At 33.1% G+C, this 13,272-nt stretch overlaps 1 long non-coding RNA gene across 1 annotated transcript; it reads left to right on the top strand.

Annotated features, from left to right (window-relative positions):
- The first annotated feature begins 1,223 nt into the window (after positions 1–1,223).
- On the top strand, positions 1,224–5,887 carry LOC149229803 (uncharacterized). The gene is made up of 6 exons (XR_016247323.1): positions 1,224–1,625; positions 1,848–2,079; positions 2,167–2,200; positions 2,302–2,397; positions 3,766–3,826; positions 5,600–5,887. It is a non-coding gene; the product is annotated as an uncharacterized LOC149229803 (long non-coding RNA).
- The last annotated feature ends 7,385 nt before the right edge of the window (positions 5,888–13,272 follow it).

Genomic DNA, 13,272 nt, shown 5'->3' with positions numbered 1-13,272 from the left:
GTCTTTATTTATATTTTGCATTAAATTTCTTTTAATGACACATATTCATGTAACTTTGCATATTGATGCACATATAGGAAGCTGGAATGATATTGCTTTCGTCATCCATAATGAGCAGCTTACATTTATCACATGTGGATGATGATAAGGTCATCAAGATATTTATAACATTGGATTTTTCAAATTCAATTCATTTTATAAATCATGGCTATAAATGATGGATATTACTTTACAAGTTAAATTTTTAATTTAATGAATATATACAAATTATTTATTGCTTATTTTTTCTTTTTAATTAAAAAATTGAGTTAAAACACACATTTTGAAAATAATTTTTTTCTTAGTATTGTTCTTAGATAGACAAAATGTTAAGTAGTGTTCCATTGAATGATAAATGTTGAAGAAATATTCAACTAAACATATCATTTTTGGCTGGGTAGTTAATAATAGAGATAATGCTTTTTTTTCCAAATTAATTAAATGATAATTTTAGAATTGATGATTTTCTCAATAAAAATCAAAATGAAATAAAATAAGTCAAATTGATATTTTTTCAAATTGATATATATTTTTTCAAAGTATTTCAAAACTAAATAAAAATTGCTAGATTAAATGAATTTAATTATTTAATCAAATCATTTTTATAAATTTTATTAAAATCTTGTTAAACTTAAGACAAATATATTTAATTAAATTTCTATATTTATTCTTATAAATGGACTTACTTTAAGTGGTTGTTTTCTTTTTGTAATTTAGACAGACTCATCATAAAAAAAAATTAATGATCACTCAAGTTGACCGATAAATGGCTTGTAAAAGTACATAGTAAATTGAATTCTTTGAGGTTCCTTTTTCCAAAGAATCATTTTGCATGCTTTCTTACTAAGGATATTATTCTATACACATTCATCACTTAGTTTTTCGATGAATATTGTTTCCATAGTTTAATGATACCCACTCATGACTAGGTTCCGAAGTATGTAGTTCCCATATTTTTTCTTTACACACCTCATATATGTATAGCTCTTAGAGGGTGATGTTATGTTAATATTTAATAATTACGTACACAACTTGGGCATACATTATGGTTAGATATTTGTTCAATGCAATAATGTGGTAACCATGTCCTAGGTCTTAACCAAGTTCAACCATAGGTTGCAATCTTGAGCTTTGATTAAAAAACTAAGAGGCTTCCTGCTCACCTAGCCGAAAGTTCTTCAGGGAGTTGATCTATCGCCAGGTGGTAGCTCTTATCTCGAGACTCCTTAATAGATGAATGGTTATAGAATTTTGGGCACAGATCGATGGTGGATAGAGAGGGACGATTAGGGTAACCACACAATCATTCTGAGCTGGGCAATTGTGTCTCATTTTGCTGGTTCCATTGAGATGTGAGAGCTCTGCAATTTCTAGTGAGGGTTTAAGCCCAAAAATGACACAGGTTCCCTTTCCTATTTGATTTAGGAGAGGAGTACACTTTGTTTAATTATTCCACTGAGAATAGCAGACTTTGTCGAGGGTTTGATTAATTATTCCACTAAGAATAGCAGACTTCGCTGAGGGTTTGAATACAACATCACAGTTATGGGTTTCCTCCATTTGGTAAACAACCAACGTGGATCCAGGTATCTCATAACCTTTCTCGATACCTTCCCCTTCTATGAGCTAGTAATCATCAAGGGTACTAACTGTGTTACTGCTACCATGAGTAGGGGTTTCAATTATAGGAATGGTCTTAGCACTCAAGTAACTGAACCCATCTTAAATTTTCTTTTGTTATCTTTCATTAATAGCATATTTGTGAATTTTAAAGTGCAACTGACCCTTGACTTGTAATTTTTTTGTAGGTATGAAATGGGGTTTCAGTTTCGATTCCTTTTAATCTTGTTTCTTACTAGCAGTCGTCATCATCTTCTCATAGTTGAGTACACTTCATTTAATTATTCCACTGAGAATAGCAGACTTCGTCGAGGGCTTGATTAATTATTCCATTGAGAATAACAGACTTCGCCGAGGGTTTGAATACAACATCACAGTTATGGGTTTCCTCTGTTTGCTAAAAAACCAATGCGGCTCTAGGTATCTCATAACCTTGCTCGATACCTTTCACTTCTATGAGCCAGTAATCATCAAGGGTACTAACTGTGTTACTGCTACCATGAATAGGGGTTTCAGTTACAGGAATGGTCTCAACACTCAAGTAACTAAACCCATCTTAAATTTTCTTTTGTTATCTTTGATTAATAGCATATTTGTGAATTTTAAAGTGCGACTGACCCTTGACTTGTAATTTTTTTGTAGGTATGAAATGGGGTTTCAGTTTCAATTCCTTTTAATCTTGTTTCTTCCCAGCAGTCGTCGTCATCTTCTCATAGTTGTCGTTGCTTCATTTATCAGGTTCTTACTCAGTCCCTTCTAAGAGGCCTACTCGTGCTTGATAGCTCATTTTTGTTGTTGGATCTTGATTCTTAGAAATTACTATGGTTCAAAATTCACATTGACTGATTCCCATTGTTAATTTGGGTCTAGGGTTCGAATTGTCTTGCAACTATTTTCTTTGTTCTCTTTAAAGGATTACTAAGGCTTATGAGTCAAGAACTATTGACCAACCAGATTTTAGGGTTGAATATTGAGCAGAAGAAAGTATAATTGTCATTGGTTTTTTCCAAATTAAATTAGCACTAGACAGACTCGACCTTGTGGTCGACAATGTAAGTTTTGTTTTGAACTATCCACAAGTCAGAGGAATCATTAACAACACCTGTTGACATGAGTATAAACCCAACCAAGACACGAGTCTCATCCTAGGGGGTCAATGTTTTCAATGAGTGTGGAGATGGAGCACTCTTTATCTTAATTAGGCATAAACTCTCTATATTTGATATTCTCCGGTTCTTACCTTAATAATTCTTGATTAAGTTGTTCATTTTTGAATGGGGTTTCTTTATAAATTCAATACTATACCTCTGGTTCCTCCACTGCGTAGTGTTCATGAATATTAGATATTTTTTTCTCGTAATAAAGAAGCAATAATTCTTGAATGGTTCAGTTAATGTTTATATAATTTCTTCCCTAGTTTACTCTTAAGAATTTCTCATTACCCTGAGATAGTTCTTACGCTATTTGCATAGATTCTTTATGAAATTAATTAAGAGTTGAAACATTTTCTGCAAAAGAAAGTTTAAATACCTATTTTTGGTAGTTTCAGATTGTCTCTTCATTTATTCATTAAACATAATGTTTTCATTTAATAGATTTTTGTTTGTTTAACCGGAAGATTCTTTATGAAACTAATCAGGAGTTGAAACATTTTCTGCAAAAGAAAGTTTAAATACTTATTTTAGGTAGCTTCAAATTGTCTGTTCATTTATTGATTAAACATTATGTTTTCATTTAATCATTTTTTTTTCATCGACTTGTTACCAAGTACTATTTTCCAAAGTCTCAGTTAAATAAACAAAAGAGCTGACAGTAATAATTATTTACATGATTGGGGATTTTACACCCTTTTATTTTCTTTTAAGTACGTAATTTGAGATCAAGTGAGATGAAATTTTTCTTAAACTCGTTTGACAAATCCTCTAATATGATATTCATGTAATCCAATTATCTGAGCTCTATGAAAAATGGGAAAAAGAAAATGGTGCAGAGTTGATTATCATCAAGGTAAAACTCTCTACTCTTTTGGATTGCAATGTTTTATTGCCAAATTTTTATTAATGTACCACTTTCAAACATTCGTTGACATCTTTGTATATCCTTCAGGGGGCTCGGCAAGCACTTTGTGTTGGGGGAGACTTGCGAGCATTGTATTATGTAAAGGCAGGTTAGTGTCCAATATTTTTTAAAATGATAGCTTTACTTCTTGGGTATAGTTTCAGAAGATTTGACTGTTAGATTGCAAGCCTAAGTAGTAGAAGATGTTCATTTATGTCTCATTTTAATCTTGTTGTTAGCTATTTTCCAATTTGTTTTTCTGTTTTAAAGTTTACCAGTGTTAAAGATATATATGAAACGCAGTTAGTACAACCACATTGGTAAATGTGGTTGATGTAGGTAGATCAATGTTATTTGTTATTTAATAATGTATTATTTGGTTAATCTCATGAGATAATTCACATAATAATTTTATAATTGTATTAGGTAAATGTGAAAAAGTAAATATGGATTTAGAAATATAAAATAGTTAATATTTAAAATTTTATTCATTGATGTGAAAATGACCACCAAAATATGTCATCATTTCTTATATATAACCAAAAGATAACTATTTGGATTAAAAGAATACTTATAAAAGTAAATATCAACACTATTTCTTCAAAACAAATATTCAACTGCACATTGACATAACTAATTTATCTGATTTTGTTTATGAGTGATTTTATGTTATCAATCATGATCCGTAAACATTTTTGCAAACAAACATATTATTGAGCTTATGTACAAAATCTATTGGCTTTACTATCACATCCATACATACAAGAAAAATCTGGTGAGGACTGCCACTTTTTTGTTTATACCATTTTTAATTTCTCATATTTTAAAATTGATTGCAATTTGTCATTCAAGACTGGTGCTAGTATGTTGGGAAGAATAATGTCTCTTAGATTTTATATGGATCTTCTCAATATAATTGAAGTTTATTAGATTGTGTATATGCTTTCTTTGCCATCTAAAACTATAATAGATAGTATACGTACCAGAGTTCTCCATCATTCTCATTGGGAAGAATAATGTCTCCTAGATTTTATATGGATATTTTCAATATAATTGAAGTTTATTAGATTATGTATATTATGCTAAAACTATAATAGATAGTATACATACCAGAGTTCTCCATAATTCTCATTTAAAACATAGTTAAGATTTCATCGCTAACTTGTTATTTTCCCTCCGACACTTTTTATAAAAATAGAAGAGGATTTCTCCTCCAATTCTTATGTTCCTATTTAATTAATTGCAAAGAAAAAATTTCATGTTTGATTCAGGTAACGTTTGTTAATGGACTTGCAATGGGAGTAGGTGCAAGTCTAGCAATATTATCTGCATTTAGAATAGTCACGGAGAAAATTGAGAGTTTTTTCAATTTTAATCAAAGATTTCCTATTTTCATATAGAGGATTAGCATATCTTCTTGAATTATCTGTCCTCATCATAAACAAAACATTTAGACATTTTATTTAGAAATCTATGTTACTGAAACTTTGTTTAGAAATTTTATTTAGAAATCTATATTACTGAAATTAGTAAAGGATTAATTAGCAACCATTTAATATTTAGGATTAATTAGCAACCATTTAATATTTGTAGAATGTCATGAAAATTATTTCCTTTAAAATATACAGTAAAATAAATTATTTTAAGATTTCTGATTTATTAATATTTTTCCTTCAATGATCAAAGTTAACTTTCTCTCTGCTTTTGTTGATGGATCAATAGATTTAAACTTGATGTATCCTCCCAAGTAAAGGAAACAACTTGTTTCATAGTCATTGTGAAAAATCATTTGAGAGACATTCTTTTTGATAGTTTTCTCTAAAGTTACTTCTTGACATTCTAAATTTTTTCTTGGTTCTAAAAGCTCTACGCCTTTTTGCAGTAGTAACAACAGGTAGACATGAAGCTGTTGAAGCAAGTGTCTTTGGATATTCCACAAATATCTTCTGGAGTACCATTTTTGAGTCTGTACACACACCGTTGGGTAAAGGCAAATCAAGTGATAATGAAGAAATACTATATCATGTTGCGAGCACGTGTGTCAATTTTCCATCTTTTGTAAAACACATGAAGACAACTTTCATGAACGCAGGATTGCCAATCAATTGTAAATTCGAATAAATATACATTTTACAATTTTTGTAAATTCAAATGAATATACATTTTATAATTTAAATTTTTTTCCTTATCAAGGAAGCCAATTCCAATTATACACAGGTATTGAAATTGTGGAGCTAACAGCTGCATATAAATTTAATTTTCCACCATTTAATGTAATTTAATGTTTTGGTTTTATATGTTAAAAAGTAAACTCTCTTGTAGGATGGAGAAATGTTGAACACTTTTATTTTTCCTCATAATATATCATGAAATGAAATTCCAACGGAGGATCTTGCATGTTCAAATTCAATGACATTCAATGACATGAATATATTTTCAGCAAATATAAGTCATTCAACAAATCTAAGTGTGCTGCCTTATTATTTTCAAGGTTGCTTTTGAGAATTGTTAAGTTTTGGAAATTGTTTTTCTTTTAGATTTAAAATGACTTTTTTGTTAACTTCAAAAAAATTGTATATTTTCTTTACCATAAAGAACAGAGATTTAAGCTAATTACAATGATTATTTGGGAACTTTAAATGTTGAAACCACCTTAAAAAACATTTAAAATGATTTTGTTTATTTTTTTTTTAATATTTTTTCATTTTCTCTTTAAAGAGATAATAGTTGAAATTATGGGCCTATAGTGTCTATAGACAATATGTTTTTAATCTAAGCTAATGTCTCGGAAGAGACAAAAATGTAATTGTAGAACATTTAAAAATATTTTATTTATTTATTTTTAATATTTTTTTCATATTGTTTCTAGAGAGACAATAGTTGAATCTATGGACCTATAATGTAATTGTAGAACATTTAAAAAGATTCTATTTAATTTTATTTAATATATTTTTTTCATATTGTCTCTAGAGAGACAATAGTTGAAATTATGGACCTATAATCTCTATAGACTGTTTTTAATGTCAACTATAAAGAGACAAAAATGTAATTGTCTTTAAAAAGACAAAAGAAATTGTCTCTAGAAAGACAAAAGAAATTGTCTGTTAAGAGACAATAATTCATGTGTGTTTATAGAGACAATAATAATGTGTGTTCCATATTGTCTTTATAGAGACAAATTTTTAAGACAATAAAATTTTGAGACACACCCTTAGAGACAATATTTAATAAGATACACAAGTTTCTTTTTGTCTCGAGTTAACACAATTGACTTGAAAAATGTCTTAAATATTATGTTAAAAACGGTACTCCGGTAAGTGAGGACATCTTGGGGATTTTATAAATCAAACCAGATGCACGGGTATGGAACATCTCGCCTGAGACGACATCTTGGGAATTTTATAAATCAAACCAGATGCACAGGTATGGAACATCTCCATGCCTGAGACTGAGACCACCAACCAACTGATACGAAGGTAGCAGTTCAGTTTACCCAGAACAACCAACATAAGCATAGGGAAGCCAGTTGCAACTGACATTCTAACATTACCCATTCGCACGCATACCCACCATTCCCTATTAACATATTGCAGTACAGTCAATGTGCATTACCGTTCAATATGCATCCCTGCTTTCTGCTCAACACGCAACAGCCAACTGCAGTATTCTGTACGCCTTCAAGAACCAATCCCCCAAAATCTTCTAGCTCCCAGGTAGTCCCAGGTAGCCTCATAAGGACCAAAATGTTTCAATTGCATCTTCACTTAACCAATGGCCCAATTCTGAAGCATTGCGACTTTCCTGTCCAGAATGCACATGGGTTTTGTAAATAACTCACCCCCTGTTGAATAAATTGTCCATATCTCACACCTCAACGCCGCTCTCCAATTCACTCTGAAACTAGACCCCTCGTGCACGTCTGAAACATGAAACTTACTCACCCACCAACAACCCTAGTTTCACATCAGCGCCTAGTGGGAGCAAGGGTTCAAAGGAGAAAGCCAGGTGCTAGCTACGTGTGGTCTCCTGCTTGGTCCATTGGTTATCATCTTTCATCTGCTAGTTGTCTGAAGTAGGTGGTCTCGTGCACAACACCCAAGCAATCGTGGTTAAGCTTAGACTCCTAATTTTGCATGGCCTAATTTTTCATGGCCAAAATGCAGTCAGAGGAAATCTCAATGGCTAAAATACAGCCTGAGCACCTCTGGAAATCAGGAAAAAGACCAAATCAATATGCAAATGGTTTGGTAGTTTGATTCTGTTAAAGCCGAATGCCACGTACAAATGCCAGGTCTGGGAATATGCAAATGGTTTGACATTTGATTGCCACTTATACATTTGAGGTCTGGGAATATGCAAATGGTCTGTCATGGGAATTAGAGTCGATTGCCACTTACAAATGCGAGCTCTGATCCTCACTTGAGGATGCCACCAGGTTTCTGGTCAGAACAACTTGTAAAAATTACATGGAAAAGCGAAAATAGTGAATGACTGTGCCAACACATGCGGTAACCGTAGGGGAAATGTTATTTATAAAAAATTTTGTTTTTTGTAAATTCAAGTTATAGTTGTTAATTTCAAAATTTTAGGTGTCTTAGATTTTTTTTTTGATGATGCTGAATCTATTTCTATCATCAAAAATACTATTCAAGTACTGTTTCTACAAAATTTTTTGAAATTCTTTTACAGGAATTCCGACCACTTTTAACCAAACAATTCCTCAGCCTCTTTAGACAACTCAGTTTTTTATTATATTATCATGCATGTTTACCTAGGGTGTTGACATAGGGTTTTGATTGAGGAGTCCGTAAGAGTAAATTAGTGGGCCAATAAACTATTGTAACTCTCTGTGTAATTGCAGTTCTTGTTCAGCAGAAAAAATACCTCCAACTCAGCGAAACCTCCATTTCCAGTGCCTTTTAACTCCTACCCCATGGATATCATGCATGCTGACATATGGTTTTGATTCAAGAGTCCACAGGAGTTAATTGGTAGGCCAATAAACTATTGTAACTCTGTGTAATCGCAGTTCTTGTTCAGCTGAAAAAATACATCCAACTCAGTGAAACCTCCACTTCCAGTGCGTTTAACTCCTACCCCATGGATTAGGATCAATGTTTGAATCAATTTCATCAGCTAGGTGTTTCTCCCAAAATCATCTTTAAAAGGATCGTTCCTTATTCAACGAGATCTCGTAAATTAAAACTCCCGGCTGCTTCCGCTCCTTGTTATTTGTGTTAATGATGTTTTATGAACTCATAAACTAATTAATTTTATTAGTTTCTTTTATTGCTAAATGATTTGAATATATAAATTTGATTTATAGAAGATTATTTGATATATTATATTCATTGGAAGTGAGAAAATTAATTTCACACTTATAATTTTCATGTTTTTAAATATTTCAAATGGAAGCAATTAAGAGAAAATGTTTTAAAAACATATGAAAAATTATATATTTTGAATCTTCTCGAGAGGAAAAAAAAAATGCTATTTATTTTATGAAGGAAAATAAAAACTTTTTGATTATCTTAAATATCCTTTTTAATTAAGGGTAAGTTGGAAATGAAATGTTGGGTGCACATGAAAATATTATTTTGGGGTGTGCTTGGGTTGGGCAATATGCTTGTATGCTATTTTATATATAATGTAATTAATTAATTAATTAATAATATATTGTTATTATATATTATATAAATTGTATTATTTTAAATTGATTAAGATATTAATAAATAATTTGTTTTATTTCCAATTAATTTAAATATTTTTTTTTTCTAAATAAGACTGATCTAAAATATATTACAGCGAGAGCCAAATTACATTTTCAGTATTACACCAGGGCCGCGGCCCTGTAAAACTGGTCCTGGGATCGACTGTAAACACCAGATTGTTCATATCAGAGTTACAAAAGCAGGAACGAGAGTGGCGCTTATGTAGCCGACACATGGACTGAGACAACATAGACACATAATCAACACATGGACACCATAGACACGATGGACACATAGACACCATAACAGAAGGAACACATAGACGCCGACACCATCACAGAGATGAACAGAAGTACAAAAAGACTGAGTACAGAAATATATGTGGTCGCAAGGAGAGCTGACAGAGTGAAAAATCATGCAGAGAAACCTGGAGCGCGAACTAGTCTTCATCCGTAGTCTGTGGCTCATCCTCCATCTTGCAGCAGGGAGGCTGGAGAATAGCCTTGCCCTTACCTACATTGCGCTGCACAGTCTCGCTTGGACCATCTTCATTGCGCTGCACAGGCTCGCTTGGACCAGCTCCAGGATCATGAACAAGCCTCAACATATCAACGGCCGAAAATTCCATTTCCACAGTCGGGACAACCCCAGGAATCCGCGGAGGGTCAGCACGAGGAGCATCATCATCACCCCACGGATTTCGGCAATGCTCAACCGAAACTGTGACGAAGAAGGTAGAATTGGCCAAAGTGCAGGGGAGGCGATATCTAACCATCGGATGCTCAGTGTGCCCGCACTCCATTCTCTCTGGAGGGGCTGCAACTCTTCTTCTGCCCGGAGGCCTTCCTCTTGGTCTTCTAAGCTCAGAGGACTCTTCAATGGAGGAGGAAGGAGAAGGGGCTCTTCCACTGAAATTGCCCCGCCGACTGGTACCCCGAAGTCGTTCACGCTGCATTCTGAAGGAGAGCGGATGGCGGGCGTGCACACACAGATTATTCCCCTGCACCAGACTCCCAATTCCCCAACACGACTGCGGATGGAAGGTATGCAGCACCTCCAAACGACCAGGTTCACAACTGAAATGTCGGGAAGCTTTCCAATTGCCCCGGTCGATGGCACCAGAATCGTCGCAATCACTCTCAGAGCCTGACAGTGAGCCGAAGCATTGAGCCTCCGCCACTTCCTTCAAGATCAGAACCGATGCAGGCGAGAAATGCGGGAGAATGTCCGAGAGCGTCAGGCTTTGAAGAGCCATGGTTAGCGTTTCAAAGCTGGCAATGAATGTCGAGGGGATGGCTCTGCAACCTGTATTAACGACCCTCCTTGAATGCTACATGCCCGAGTGTTTATGGCGTGTCCTTAGGGTGTACGTGGCTTGTCCGGGCGGACACCTGCCCTGCTGACAAGCCATGGGCCTTATAGTGCTAACAACCACCCGCATCCGGGGCAATTAATTTAAATATTACATAACTATTTTTATTTATATTACAAATAAATATTAATATTTGATGTATTGAATTTTGAATTATTATTGAATATGTTGTTAAAGATATAAATAGATGATGATTATATCTATTTTTAAAATTATATATATATATATATATATATATATATATATATAAACAAAAATAATAATTTCTAAATTATATCTTTTAATTTTAATGAGATTATATTATCATGTTTTTAATGTGGTTGTAGAATAAATAGTTTTTGAGTAATTTTTTTTTTTTTTATAATGAAATGAAATTATTTTAACATTTATGAGGTTAAAAATAGCCTATGGGAGAGATTGCTTCTCCATTTGGTTCTTGTATTAGACCTTTTTCCTTGTGAAGTCGCTCCTCTCGAAAAACTCTTAGCTGAATAGATTACCCCAAGAGCTAGCTAGCTAGCTGCCAAAAATATCTGCATAACTTTCCGTGTTGTCTTTGAAGACCTCGCATTCTAAAATGAAGATATAAATAGATGATGATTATATCTATTTTAAAAATTATATATATATACACGAAAATAATAATTTCTAAATTTTATCTCTTAACTTTAATGAGATTATATTATCATGTTTTTAATGTGGTTGTAGAATAAATAGTTTTTGAGTAATTTTTTTATAATGAAATGAAATTATTTTAACATTTATGAGGTTAAAAGTAGCCTATGGGAGAGATTTCTTCTCCATTTGGTTCTTGTATTAGACCTTCTTCCTTGTGAAGTCGCTCCTCTCGACAAACCCTTAGCTAAATAGATTATCCCAAGAGCTAGATGCCAGAAATATATGCATAACTTTCCATGTTGTCTTTGAAGGCCTCACATTCTAAAATGAAATTCTTTTCTATTTCCACTTTTCATGAAGAGCAAAAAATACATACTCTTTCCTTCCGCATTCCTTTTGGCAATCTACAATTGAAATGATTTTTTATTTCCACTTCTCTTGAAGATCAAAAAATACATAATATTTCCTCCCACATTTCTTTTGGGTTTTTCTAACATTCTATTTCACAACGGAGTTCATGAGAATTAGTCCTTAATTGAGCAATAAGAATTTTGGCTCTCCAAGAAATAGTGGCCCTATGTATGCTTTTGGTTGATGATTATGAGTGGGATTAAACTCTTCAATATAGTACTTCTTATTTCTCCCTAGATAATTCTCCCAAGTACGTTTGTGGAATTTATCAATAACAAAAGTTTTTATCTCTTTATTGTTTGTGGGACACATGCTCAAGCAAATACCCCATTTACTAAACCATTTTTTATTTTGTCGCATCCAAGTCTTCTTTCTTTTGCACAATATGTCATTAAACACAACCTTAGGCCATCCGCCCTCTTCCATTTTCTCAATCTTTTTTAAATACCTTATGGCTCGCACCATAGCAATTGCTTCAATAGGAGCAACCCCTGTTCCACTTAAAAAGATAGCATAAGGAACTGCACTTTTAATTTTAAATTTGTTTGTAGCCAAACACTTTTAAATTTTCTCAATTTGTTTCCATTGCATCTTAGATGTATTGCTGGCCCATAGTTCACAACCGTAGAGAATCACTGGAATCATCAAAAGCCTAAAAAGAGTTAAAGTTATTTTCCAGTCCCATAACTCTACCTCTCTACACCTATTTTGAAAAGCATAAAATGCTTTCCAACCCCACAAAGTTGTTTTCTTTCTACAACCATCTTAGCTTAGATTTCTGTTGAAGTCAATTCTGAGGTATTTGCAATTTGCAACTTCTTCTAGAATGTGTCCTTCAAAGTAGAACTTATGATGGCCATGCTTTCTTTTGTTAGAGAAAACCACTATTGTTTTTCTAATATTGAATTGCATCCCCACCCTTCTACAAAAAATTGCAAGGGAAAGTAAGTGTTCTTGCAAACCAAGAGCAGATTTAGTAGTCAGAATAAGGTCATTTGTGTACAAAATAAGCCTTATAACGAACTTGCCCAAATGGATACCATCACCCCCTTGCAAATTTAGCCACTCTTCAAGATTGTCGATATATAAACTAAAAAGGGTAGCAGACAATGGGAAACCTTGCTTGACCCCTATATCGCTTCTAAAACTTTCAGAAATTCTTGTTGAAGTTCTAATTTTGACTTTAACCTCTTCATACAACCTATGCACAAATGCTCTCAAGTGCCTCAGAACCCCAAGTTCCTCCATTTTGTGCCAAATCTTATACTTAGGAACTGTGTCAAAGGCTTTTATGAAATCAACAAAACAACAAAAAACTTCTTCCTTTTTCTCCTAATTTGTTTTCAATGATGTGCCTTAAAGTTATACCATGATCAACTGTGGAATGTTTAGGTATAAAAATTGTTTGCCCTTTAGCACGTTTATCTCTTTCTTTTGCTCACT

This window comes from Pinus tabuliformis, chromosome J (assembly GCF_031772625.1).
Source record: "Pinus tabuliformis cultivar Carrire ecotype Pingquan chromosome J, CPIR1, whole genome shotgun sequence".
In the NCBI taxonomy this organism is placed as follows: domain Eukaryota; kingdom Viridiplantae; phylum Streptophyta; class Pinopsida; order Pinales; family Pinaceae; genus Pinus; species Pinus tabuliformis.
This window is presented reverse-complemented; position numbering and strand designations above follow the sequence as displayed.